The sequence below is a fragment of the Notamacropus eugenii genome, chromosome 1 (assembly GCF_028372415.1).
Source record: "Notamacropus eugenii isolate mMacEug1 chromosome 1, mMacEug1.pri_v2, whole genome shotgun sequence".
Lineage (NCBI taxonomy): Eukaryota > Metazoa > Chordata > Mammalia > Diprotodontia > Macropodidae > Notamacropus > Notamacropus eugenii.
The window spans coordinates 617,882,405-617,895,634 of NC_092872.1; the positions used below are offsets into that span (position 1 = coordinate 617,882,405).

A 13,230-nucleotide genomic window follows, 5' to 3' on the forward strand; every position below is an offset into this window, starting at 1 on the left:
GTAAAAGCCTTAATTTGGAAGAGGAATGAAAACACAAGAGAAACATTCTCAAAATTCATTCCTTAAATGAGTACCCTCCGCTCTTCTTTTCAAACATTTTTCTTTTATTCTGAATTTAAGAAATAAAATAAGCATTTCTATAAAATAGTAGAATAGATGACTGCACATGAAACTACAGATCTACTACGTACAACTTGCTCTGCCTTTTAAATATATAATAAAGTTATCAAGTAACTTTTTTTCTTTATTTCTTCCTTCTCCCCTCTCCCCCTAGAGATGGCTACCCTTAGACAAATATGCATATATATAATATACATATATATGTAAATATTCGATACATACTTCTATTTATTAATTCTTTCTCTGGATGCAGATGATACCTTCCTTCATAGGCCCTTTGTAGTTAATTTGGCTATTTATTTAATGGCCAAAAATTACTTTGTCACTTAACGTTCTTGAAACAATGTTACTGTTACTGTACACAACATTCTCTTGCTTCTGCTCACTTCGCTCTTCATTATTTTGTGCAAATCTATCCATGTTTTCTAAGATCATCGTACTGCTGTACTATAAGAAATGATGAGCTCATCTTTTCTCCTAGTGTAATCTAAGATTGACAATTTTCCCCTCCCAATTCCTGCCAACAAATGGGCAAAGATAGGGTTCTAAACCTGTGAACACTCCCAAAGGATCTCATCATAATTCAGGGTCTAGCTCAAGGGTTCTTAACATGTGTGTGTGTGTGTGCGCACATGTGTATGTGTATGTTGGACCCTTTGGACAACATGGTGAAGCCTATGAACCCCTTCTAAGAATCATGTTTTTAAATGGATAAAAATAAAATACATAGGATGGCAAAAGAAACTATATTGAAATACAGTTATCAAAAGAGTAAAAAATCCAAGTCCGTGGATTCTGTTAAAGACCTAGGCACTCCTACAATGCTCTTAGTCAGTTTAAGTGCCAAGTCATAATTTCACCCTTGGAGGGAGCTCTCCAAGCTGCTTCTTGGCAGAGGCAGACTGATATTTTCTATATTCCTGTAGGTTCCCATCCTCCTCATGGCTTGACCAGCAGCTGGCTCCAAACAGTTCATCTAGTGTCCTGCTCCTGGCTGGTTCTCCATTCATGGTTTAATCTCTATTTCCTCCTTCTTTGTCTACCCACGATGACCACATCCTCTGTGCCACAGGCACTTTATCTCATAGGAATGTGAAGTATTTCCACTTCCTCCCCTCCCCTCCCCACAATCAGGCCCAACTCTTGGGGTCTGGGGCCCCATGCGAAGTGTAGTTCCCAACTGGATGAGCTGATGTTTGCTGGAAAACATAATGGAAAGAATAGGTTTGCTTGCATATGACCCTATAAAAATACAATACAGATTGCAAGGAGGTGAGAAATGAATGAATCACAAAGAAACAGAAGCAGTGAGAATAGACCACTTTTCCCACAACTTTAACAACTTAGATGGCCCAGTGGGCTCAGAGTCAGAAGATCTGAGTTCAAATCCAGCCTCAGACATTTACTAGCGAAGACTTTGGGCAAGTCACTTAATTTCTGTTTGCCTCAGTTTCCTCATCTGTAAAATGGAGATAATGATAGTATCTATCTCCCAGGATTGTTGTAATGATCCAATGAAATCATGCTTATAAAGTATGTCATGCAATACCTGGTACATAACAAGTGGTATTTAAATGTTAAATATTATTATTGTTATATTACATCAAACAAAATCTTAAGGGTAGGGCAGGATCAAGGGAATTTTTTTTAAGGATGTAAAGCATGTTTGTAGGCAGCTAAAACCCACATTCTACAAAAAGCCTTTCCCAGGCCCCTTAAAGACAGTGACTTCCCACTGTTGATTATCTCCAACTTATCCTATCTATAACTAGTTTGAAAATAGTTATTTGCATGTAATCTCCCCCATTAGACTGTAAACTTCTTGAGAGTAGGGACTATCTTTTGCCATTTTTTTTTATATCCCCAGCATTCAACTTAGTGTAAGGCACGTGGTAGGCACTTAATCATTGCTTGTTGACCTACTAACAGGAGAAAATATAAAGAGAGAAAAACGAAGAGACTAAAGGAGATAGTAAGGAAGAAGAGGAAACTGAGGGGATGGGAGAAGATGGGAGAGATGCACAGTGCAGTCATTCACCTTGGCAAAGGATGCCTCATCCCAAGACTAGAGAAATGGAGCCGAGGAGAAGGAGACATAGCAAGTTTCCAAGGAGAAGAACAGGAGACAGAAAAGATTGAGAATGACCTCCATCTTGTCAGGAAAGCAAGAGGGGAAGTGGCTCTTCCAGCTTGAAGGGAGAGGAGATGTTTCAGAATAGCCACTGTGGGCACTGAGATAAGATGACTTGGAGAACAAGAGCAAGATGAAGGCATCTGAAGCTGTCTGTTACACTGTGGCTCCACACACTTCCACTTGGGCACCCAGACTTATAGCCTCTGGGTCAGTGAGAAATTTGGGGATAGGACCCAAAACCAGCTTCCTTGAGCCACGCTGGAGAGCCGTGCTTTTTGAATATTCCTTGAAAGAATGAATGAGTAAAAAGTACAGGAGGGGAAGAATCATTCTTTTTGTGACTTCTAGCCTTCTCACATTATTAGGGATTGTTGTTTAATTGTTTCAGTTGTATATGGCTCTGTTACCTATTTGGGGTTTTCTTGGCAAAGTTACTGGAATGGTTTGCCATTTCCTTCTCCAGCTTGCTTTACAGATGAGGAAACTGAGGCAAAGAGGGTTAAATGACTTCCTAGGGTCCCATAGCTACTAAGCTTCTGAGGTCAAATTTGAACCCAGGTCTTCCTGACTCCAGCCCTAGCACCCGATTCACTAAGCCACCTATTTGCTCCTTATTAGAGATTATTTTATACTAAAGATGAATGACTTCTTTAGAAAGCTGAGGCCAACTCATTTCTAGAATATATAGAGAACTGAGTCAAATGTACAACAATACAAGTCATTCCCCAATTGATAAATGGTCAAAGGATATGAGAAGGGAATTTTCAGAGAAAGAAGTTAAAGATATCTATAATCATATGAAAAAATACTCTAAATCACTTTTGATTAGAGAGATGCAAATCAAAACAACTCTGAGGTACCACATCACATCTATTAGACTGGCAAACATGACAGAACAGGAAAATGATAAATGTTGGAGAGGATGTGGGAGAGTTGGAACACTAATTCATTGTTGGTGGAGCTGTGAGCTCATCCAACCATTCTGGAGAGCAGTTTGGAACTATGCCCAAAGGGCTACAAAAATATGCATACCCTTTGACCTAGCAATATCGCTTCTAGAACTGTATCTTCAAGAGATCAAAAAAATGGGAAAGGGTCCCACATGTACAAAAATATTTATAGCAGCACTCTTTGTAGTGGCCAAAAACTGGAAATCAAGAGGATGCCCATCAACTGGGGAATGGCTGAATAAATTATAGTATATGAATGTAATGGAATACTATTGTGCTATAAGAAATGATGAACAAGAAGACTTCAGAGAGGCCTGGAAAGACTTATATGATCTGATGCTGAGAGAAAGGAGCAGAACCAGGAGAACTTTGTGCATAGCAACGACCACAGTGTGTGACAGTTTTTTCTGGTAAACTTGGATCTTTATAGCAATGCAAGGATATTAAAAAAAAAAAATTCCCAATGGTCTTCTAAGACAAAATACCTTCCACATTCAGAGAAAGATCTATGGAATTCATTTGCAGAATGTAGCAGATCATTATTGTGTGTATGTGTGTGTGTGTGTACTATGTTTTGGTTTGTTATATGATTTCTCCCATTTATTTTAGTTCTTCTACACAGCATGACTATAATGAAAATGTATTCAATAGGAACGTATGTGTAGATCCTATATAGAATTGTATGCTGTCTTGGGGAGGGAGGGAGGGAGGTGGTGCGGGGTATGTAAGGGGAAAAAAAATCTAAGTTTTATGGTAGTGATTGTAGAGCATAAAAAATAAAATAAAATGAATATATTAATAATTAAAAAAAAAGAAAGCTGAGGCCAAGATACCCAGGAATGAGACAGAAGACAATAGGACACTTAATTTATTCAGGGTTCTGCTTTCAGGATCATCACTGAAGGAAATACAGATGCTAGACACTGATCCCCTTAGTGGAATTTACAATTTAACTGAAACAAATTAATCAGTCAGTGATATTTATTAAATGCCTACTATGTGTGAGGCACTAAATGCTGGAGATACACAAAGGGGCAGAAGGCAGTCTTCGTACTTTGTTCTCAAAGAATTCACAGAGTGTAAAGCAATAAGAAACAAAAGTGATTACTGGTCTTCCCTTTAATCTCCCCTTCTCCTGGGAATCTAACCTTCACACACTTTCCAAAATAATCTTTTTCTTTTTTTAAATAATATTTTATATTTTCCCCAATTATAGGTTGAAACTATTTTTGGCATTTACCAAAATGATTTTCCTACCATGTCACTCCCTTGCTCAAATTATTTCCTCTGAGATAAAATACTAACTCCACAGCCTGCCATCTAAGTCCCTGTGGCTCCAACCTACCTTTCCAATTTTTCTTCACATTATTTCCCTCTGCACATTTCAGTCACTAGTTGATCCCCAGACTGAACATGCCCTTCCCTGGCAGGGTATTGACACTGCCTGTCTCCCATAGCCAAAATGGTCTCCTTTGGTCTTTGACCTGCAGTCCCACTCCAGAAAACCCTGAATGCCATCACAGAAGGTAAATGTCAGATAACAGGGTATTCAGCCAAATGTGGAGGCCCCTAAATTCACACGTTAAACTGTGCAGACTTTTCTTGTCTGCTTCTGCTTGAACCCTAAATGCCTTTTAGGCTCTGAGCTGGAGCTGTGTTCATCCTTGATTGCCTGGCTTCACTTTTTATTGTTCAACCTCATTTGAACTGAGTCCTCTGAAACAGCTCTAATCCCTTATAGGTCTCATTGCACTACAGTCATATAGAAGAGGCATGACCAATCTTTTCTTTTTTTTTTCTTTTTTGGCGGGAGGAGGTGAGGCAATTTTGGGGGTTAAGTGACTTGCCCAACATTACACAGCTTGTAAGTATCAAGTGTCTGAGGCTGGATTTGAACTCAGGTCCTCCTGACTCCAGGGCTGTTGCTGTAATCACCATGCAACCTAGTTGCCCCATGGTCAATCTTTTGTCCAGGCAGTGACCAGGCTTTCCTTCGAAAAGAGTCAAGAAGAAACTGATTCCCACTTCCTAAAGGGAATAATGTCCTCATCTTTGCAGTTAAACACAGTTAGGTAGCATTGTGGATAGAGTGCTGGGCCTGGAGTCCTCTTTCTGAGTTTACATCTGGCCTCAGATACTTACTAGCTATGTGACCTTGGGTAAGTCACTTAACCCTATTTACCTCAGTTTCCTCATCTGTAGAAAGAGCTGGAGAAGGAAATGGCAAACCACTAAGAAAATCTTTGCTAAGAAAATCCCAAATGGGGTCACTAAGGGTAGGACATGCTTGAAAAAGGACTGAACAGCACTCCAGTATCTGCCCTGTATGTTCTAAGGGGATTGGTCAAATACTGACTCCCCGGTACTGACCTGCATCTTGTATAATTGGCAACCTCGGACTTTTTGCCTTTAAAACAAACCCCAATTTTTGTCCCTGTTTGCTCAAAGGCTGTGACTTATCCCTCAGTGTCACCGGGCATTTCCAGTTTGGCACCATAGTCAGAGACAAGTTTACAGCAGCCTTCTACACAGAAAGTGGATTTTGGCCAATTGGAGCCCAAGGGGCTTGTAGCAAATAAGAAGACAGGGCAAAGTACAAGGTCCTAGGACAGCAGGGAAGCAGTAGGTCCAAAAGAGGAGTCGCAGCCTGTGTGCTCCTCCCCTCTGACCTCCAGTGTACAATACCCTCAGTTTGTAGAGTGTGCTGAATTGCAGGGCTTCTGTTAGTGAGCCTTTTTAGAGGTGGGAGGCTCTAAAGGGGACAGCCTGACTCAGTGGAAGGCACACTAGACTAGAGACAGAGGATGTGGACTCTACTTCTCATAACCTCCATATCCTCCTTTCTTCCCCTATCCATCCCCATCTTCACCGCAATCCCTCTCTTTCATCAAGGTCCAGAATGCAGGGGTGGTGAACCTGCAGTCTTGAGGCCCTCTAGGTCCTCAAGTGCAACCCTTTGACTGAATCCAAACTTCACAGAGCCAATCCCCTTAATAAAAGGATTTGTGAAACTTGAACTCAGTCAAATGGTCACACTCAAGGACCTAGTAGGCCTCATGTGGCCTCAAGGACGCAGGTTCCCGACCCCTGGCCCAGAGCCTATGTCACCTCTTCCATGAAGCTTTTCCTGATGCCCAGCAAGTCCAAGTGATCCCTCCCTCCTCCAGTTTCTCATGGTGTTTTTCCGAGCTTTCTCCTTTTCAGTTATTCAGTGCTTATCATAGCCATCTGTGAGGCAGCTGGGTGGAAGAGTGGAGAGAAAGCTGGACTTGGAACCAGGAAGGCTTGAGTTTAAAGCTGGCCTCAAACACTTATTAGCTAATCATGTGACCCTGGACAAGTCACTTCACCTCTGTCTGCCTCTGTTTCCTCATCTATAAAATGGAAACAATAATAATAACAACACCTGTCTCTCAGGGTTGTTGTAAGGATCACATGAGATCATATTTGTAATGTGTTTTTGCAAACCTTAAAGTGATACACAAAGCCTAGCTATTATTATGTGTCTTTCTTCTCACCTGACCTCCGCTCCCACCCCACTCCATTAAATTCATAGATACAGACCTAGAAGGAATCTCAGATGCCATCTAGTCCAAGCCTCACATTTGATATACTAATGAACTGACATTCAGTGTGGTATTTCGGTATAATTGTTTCCGTTGGAATTCTATTCTATTTTATTTTATACATCTAAAAAGGCTATTCTGAGAAGGAGCCATAGGTTTTGCCAAAGGGGCTCATGACTCAAAAAAGCTCAAGAACTATATATCTGAGATCCATTGATTCATGGATTGAGTTGTGTTCCAACCCAGTCAAGATATCTGGGCTCAAATGGGGTGGTGTCATTTCAACCTTAACCTAACACTTTTTGATGATGATGATGATGATGATGGCAGCAGCCACTAACACTTAACACTTATATAGTATTTACTAAGCCAGACCTGTGCTAAATGCGTGTGCAATGATCTCATTTGATCCTCACCACAGCAGGGTGAAGCGGGTGCTATTATTATCACCCTCATTTTACAGATAGAAAAGTGAAAGTGAGTCAAGTTAAATGACTTGCCTTAGGATTTGAACTCAGGTCTTCTTATCTCCAGGTTGATATTCTATTACACTATGGCAGACGATTAAAAAAAATGCGTGGAGTTTAAAGGATTTGCCTGTGGTTGTAAAGCTAGTAAGTGGTGGAGCCAGGATTAGAACCCAAATCTTTTGAATGAGGCAATTGTGGTATGATGAAAAGAGCCCTGGATTTGGAGTTATAGGAGTCACCAACTGGCCGGAACGACTCAAATTGGCTGCCATCTGCACAAAGTAGAGCCACTAAAGCAGTCTTCACAATCTCTGTTTCCCACCACCAGGCCCTCCCAAAGGCACCAAGATGCCGCCTGCTGTCCTGGCAGGACCCTGGGACTCCTTCTAATAAACGGGGAGCTCACCCTCTGTGGAAAATATTATGCAACTTCTAAGGCTTGTGGTGGTGTGGACTTATCCACAATTTAATCATCTCTGGGGCTCTTAAGCACTAGATTATAGATAACAGCAGTTGCTGATTGTTTATTGAAACCCACAAGGCCAGTTCAATGTTCCAGAGGGACTTCCAGGGCTGGGTATTTGCACTGGGGCGGGTGGGAAGGGGAAGTTTCTTTGAAAAGCAAGCCTTCCCCCCCATATAATTGACTCTGATGAATACCTACAGTGCGTGGGTTTCTTGTCAGATAGGAGTTGGCTTTTCCTCTGATTCTTTCCCATGAACTTGACACGCTCTGTGGGCCAAGAGACAACAGTTGCTCAATTTCTTCTTCACTGAATTCTGCTCAAATCCTCAGCAATTAATTATGGTCCTCTCCCTTCTAGGCAATCCCGTCTAAGCTGTTTAATCACTTAGCCGTGGGATTCGACTGATTCCAATTTCTGGAAGAAAAATATCATTAAGGTTTAAATGATGGGAATGTCAGTTCCACATTCGTGCTTTTAAAATGTCTTATAATAACAATAATCATGATTATCTATTTTATGGATGAAAAAAGGAAGATGCAGAATTTTTATTAGTCAAAGTCTACCCAGGAGAGTCCATCTATTTCACCCCTCCAACCCCCACAGACCTCAAAGAATTCCTCACTGTAAGATGCCCGACAAATGGTTGTCAGGTGATGTTCCAAGTCAGTGACCTAAATGATATTAGAGGTAATTTTCTCATAAACCAATATTTCAGAAGAAAGATGTTTGGAAAACTGGAAAGCAAGATATAAATGTGGGCTAATATTTATTTTCCACAGCTGTTTAAAACCTCTGAGGAAGATTGTGCACAAGCTGTGGCTCGCTGTGGTGGCAGTGTGGGGGTCATGGAAGAATACTAAAATTGGAGATCCTTGAGTATAGACATTTATTCCAGAGGTGTCAAATTTGCGACTGCAAAACTCCCAGAACTCAAGAACCTGATTAAAATGTAATGGAGAAATGCTTAACAAAATACATTAAAAAACAATACAACATAAGTGATGCTAATTTGTGATTTTCTAAGTCAATGTGGGACAGGCAAGGACCTGTTTCTAATTGAGTTTGCACCAATGCCTGGTCCATCCCCCTTATTTTACAGAGGAGGAAACGAACTGAGGCACAGAGAAAGGAGATGACTTGCCCAAGGTCACACAAGTAGTTACTGAGTCACAAAGCCAGTCCTTGCACCTGGGTCTTCTGATTCAAAAGTCAGTGTTCTTTTCTTCAGACCATACCAAATTGCCTCATTTGAAAGATCTGGGTTCTAATCCTGACTCCACTACTTACAAGTTTTTCAACCACAGGCAAATCCTTTTTGAATTTTTTTCATCCTCTGTAATAATACTCCTGCTACTGTACCTATTTCTCAGGGTTGTTGTAAAAATATATGTGTGTGTGTGACACACACACACACACACACACACACACACACACACACACTAATTTTCCATAGGCTGGGTCCCTTAGCCCTGAGAGAATGTGTGTTACTGGCTTAAAAAGGGATCAGATGGTGGTTAAGAGATGGAGAAGATATACTATCCACCTCCAGAGAGAACTGATGAACTCAGAGCGCAGATCAAAGCATATCATTCTTTTTTTCTCTTTCTTTATGTTTCTTGCTTTTTTTTTTTGTTGGTTTATTGCAACATGGCTAATATGGAAATACATTTTACAAGACTTCACATGCATAATTTTAAAAAAAAAAGGATATGGAGATTTTAGTTAAAAAACAGAGGGGTAAAGTTTGTGAGGGAGGTAAGGAAAAGAAAAAGGTAGCTCCTGAATATCTAGGTAGAACTAACTCTGCTCTCTGCTTCCTAGTATTTACTTAACATACACGTGTAAGGTGGGGTGCCTAGACTCCTCTCTACGCTTGTCAGATGAACCAGGTTCAATATTGAGGGAACTTTTTAAAAATATATATTTTATTTATTTTAATCAGACAAGATGTGCCTTCTCACTTTCCCAACTATACCAACCCTCCCCCAACTGAGAACATTACAGAAAAAACCCAAAACATTACAACTATGTATGGTCATTTAAAACAAATTTCCACATGGTCCACATTCCCCTCAAATTTATCTAATTCTGCATCTGACTTCATCTCTCTGCCAAAAGGAAGGTAACATGTTTCATAAGTAGTCTTCTGGAATCCTGGTTGGTTATGTTAATAAGAGTTCAATATAATAATATGTCATTACTTTTATATAACACTTGTTCATCTATTCTCACTTTATGGGCACCTCTTCAGATTCCCATTCTTTGTCACCTCAAAAAGCTATATTTTTATATATCTTTAGAGTTTGTTTTGTTTAGAACTAATCCCTCCTTCTGATTTTCCCTTCTTCCCTTGTCCCCTGTTGAGTGAAATGTATTTCTGTACTCAACTCTGTGTATTCTTCTTTCTTTTGACCAGTTACGATGAGAGAGGTGAGCTGTTCCCTTCCTTCTCTCTGCTCCTTGTTTGTATAAATGTCTACTTAAACATCCTGATTATGTGAGATAATTTTTCCTAACCTCCCTTGAATGAGTATTCCTCTTCCTTTCTTATTTGATTCTTTTTCTCAAGATCATGAAGATATAACAGAATCACAGGCTTTGTCTAACTGGATTCCCTCCAATGATGACAGGGTTCAGAGGAGACACACATATGATCTCCCCTATTCCCTTTGTAAAACTGCTTATATTTGAATATAAGAAGTTCATGCTTGTTTAGTCCTTTATTTTCTTCACTCCTGTGTTTGAATTTCAAATTTTCTTCATAGCTCTGGTCTTTTTATCAGGAATGCTTGGAAGTCCGCTATTTTCCCTATAGCATTATACTCAGTTTTTCTGGGTAAGTTATACTTGGCTATAAACTCATATCCTTTGCCTTCTGAAATATAATCTGAATTCTTTGCTCTTTTATGGTGGTGGCTGCGAAATTGTGTGTAATCCTGAGTATGGGCCCCAATACTCTAATTGCTTGCAGAATTATCATTGCTATTTTTGGGGCCTGGAAGTTTTGGGAGTTTCCTGGGGTTTCTTTCAGGAGATAACTAATTAGGAAAAAATGCTTCAATCTACATCCTGAATCCATCAGCTTTCTATCTGGAGGTGGATAACATTTTTCATCATGAGTCCTTTGGTATTGTGTGGGATCGTTGTACTGATCAGAGCTACTAAGTCTTTCACAATTGATTATTAATACAACATTGCTGTTACTGTGTACCTTTTTCTCCTAGTTGTGCTCACTTCACTTTGTATCAGTTCATGTAAGTCTTTCCAGGTATTTCTTTTTGAAAGCATCCTGTACAACACTTCTTATAATACAATAGTATTCCATTACAATCACATACCACAACTTGTTCAGCCATTCCCCAACTGATGGACATTCCCTCAGTTTCCAATTTTTTATCATAAAAAGAGCTGCTATAATTATTTTTGTACATGTGGGTCCTTTTCCTTTTTTTTTTTCATCTTTTTGGGATATAGCCCTAGTAGCAATATTGATCGATCAAAGGTTTCATAGTCTTTGGGTATAGTTCCAAATTGCTATTCAGAATGGTTGGACCAGTTCACAGCTTCACTAGCACTGTCTATATCACTCTTAAAGACCTTCATTCTGAACCTGAGTTTGATAACAATTATCCATGGCCAATTAGAGCACCAAGGATAGGTTTAAAGCTACATTATCACTTTGTACAGGAAGTCAGTCTCAGTACTCTCTTGTACTTAGTGGTCTTTTTCTGTCCTGCCACAGGAGGGCATATGGTCTTCAGACCATCCATTGACATTCCTATGGCTCCTGATGCATAGAGAGTATGAAATAAGGCATCAGAGTCCACATTGGTCTGCTGTGGTCATTAATACACATTAAACCTTTTGTTGATCAGCACCACTGTCAGTCTCCAACCTAACACATAGTATTTGCTTAATAAATGCTTGTAGACTGATTAACTAGAATAAACAGTTCTCTGGACCTTTAAAAGATCAGGAGTCTGGTTCAATAGTAGGACAACTATAAGTATAATTGACCATATCAGTAACAAAAACCATATAATTATATCAATGAATGCAGAAAAATAATAACAAAATTCATCTGGAAGAACAAAAGTTCAGGAATAACAAGGGAATCAATGAAAAAAAATGTGAAGGCTGTTTAGTTGTACCAGATTTCAAAGTCTATTACAAAGTAGTAGTCATCAAAACACTCTGGTACTGGCTAAGAAACAGAGTCATGGATCAGTGGAATAGATTAGGGACATAATACATAGTAGTGAAGGACAATGACAATCTAGTGTTTGATAAGCCAGAAATCCAAGATTTTGGGTCAAGAACTCACCATTTGACAAAAATTGCTGGGAAAACTGGAAAGTAGTTTGGAAGAAATTAGGTATAGACCAATGTCTCATACCATATATCAACAAAATAGGTAAATGATTTAGACGTAAAGGGTAATGTAAGTAAATGTCATATCTAAGGAAAGGGAAGAGTTTATAACTGAAAGAGATAGAAAGGATCGCTACAAATAAAATGGATAATTCTGATAACATGAAATTGAAAAAGTTATACACAAACAAAGCCAATCTGACTAAAAATTAGAAGGAATTCAGGAAATTGGGAAAGCATTTTTACATCAGGTTTCTCTGATAAAGGCCTCATTTCTCAAATATGAAGGGAACAAAGACAAATTTGTATAAATAAGAACATTCCTCAATTTATGAATCATCCAAGGTAGTGAACAGGTAGTTTTCAGAAGAAGAAATCAAATTTACCAACAGTTACATAAAAAATGCTCTAATTACTGATTAGAGAAATGCTGATTAAAACTTGTCTGATGTACCACATCACACGTTTTGGATTGGCCAATATGACAGAAAAGGAAAATGACAAATGTGGGAGGGGATGTGGAAAAATAGGGACACCAATGTATTGTTAGTAGAGTTGAGAACTGGTCCAATCATTCTGAAGAACAATTTGGAACTATGCCCAAAATATTATAAAACTTTGAACTAGCAACACCACTCTTAGGTCTCTATCTCAAGGACATCAAGGAAAAAGGAAAAGCACCTGTTGGTAAAAAAAATTTATATCAGCTCTTTACGTGGTGGCAAAGAACTGAAAATTAAGGGGATGCCCATCAATGGGAAAATGGAAGAACAAGTTGTGGTATATAATTGTGATAGAATACTATTGTACTATAAAAAATAACAAGGGTTTCAGAAAAACCTGGAAGATTCATATGAATAAAATGAAGTAAGCAGAACCAGAAGAACATTTTACACATTAACAGCAGTGCTGTAAGGGTGATCAGCTGTGAAAGACTTTGATCCAGACAATGATCCAAGACAATTCCACAGGATCCATAATGAAAAATGCTATTCACTTTTAGAGAGAGAACTGATGAATTTTGAATAAATTGAAGCATACTTTTTTTAACTTTATCTTAATCTTACTTTTTCTTTACTATAACTTACTGTACTTTATCTTTTACTTTATATTTATCCTTACTTTATCTTTTACTTTACCTTATTTTGTCTT

The 13,230-nt window shown here is 39.0% G+C and overlaps 1 long non-coding RNA gene across 1 annotated transcript; it reads right to left on the reverse strand.

Moving 5' to 3' along the window:
- Positions 1-852: 852 nt before the first annotated feature.
- Positions 853-8,180, reverse strand: LOC140520780 (uncharacterized). Its single transcript, XR_011972640.1, has 2 exons — positions 7,905-8,180; positions 853-1,319 (listed from the first exon to the last, which is right to left on the reverse strand). It is a non-coding gene; the product is annotated as an uncharacterized lncRNA (long non-coding RNA).
- Between the last annotated feature and the right edge of the window lie 5,050 nt (positions 8,181-13,230).